This window comes from Rhagoletis pomonella, unplaced genomic scaffold (assembly GCF_013731165.1).
Source record: "Rhagoletis pomonella isolate Grant_MI unplaced genomic scaffold, Rhpom_1.0 Rhpom_scaffold_00006, whole genome shotgun sequence".
Classification (NCBI taxonomy): domain Eukaryota; kingdom Metazoa; phylum Arthropoda; class Insecta; order Diptera; family Tephritidae; genus Rhagoletis; species Rhagoletis pomonella.
Genome location: NW_023458560.1, coordinates 10,046,273 through 10,046,725, shown reverse-complemented (window position 1 = coordinate 10,046,725; position 453 = coordinate 10,046,273).

Genomic DNA, 453 nt, shown 5'->3' with positions numbered 1-453 from the left:
GTTTACCTAAACAATGGCTTCATAAATCTTGGGATTTTTCCACAACATTCTTGAAGAAAATACCTACGTACAAAGAAATTCTTCTGTATACACTAATTCAGATAAATAAGAGGTTGCGAAAGTCTACCGATTTTTTTTAATTTATTGCAGGAAAAGTACCTGCAGAGAATATCTTCTGCTGTTTGCACACGTTTTAGCATAGATAAAATATAAGGATTTTTAATCTTTTTAAGTGGAAGGTACCTTCAGAGGACATATTTATATTGTTTGCCTGAGTTACATAAATATAAGGTCGCATAGCTAATACATTCGCTCATAGCAAGTGTAGACACTGCGCAAACGATAGTGAATTCTTTTTCATCTGAGATCAGTTCAACATACAAAGTATTATTATTTACATTCACAAAAAAATAAAATCATGCCACCAAAGAAAGCATCAATTGGAAGAAAAAA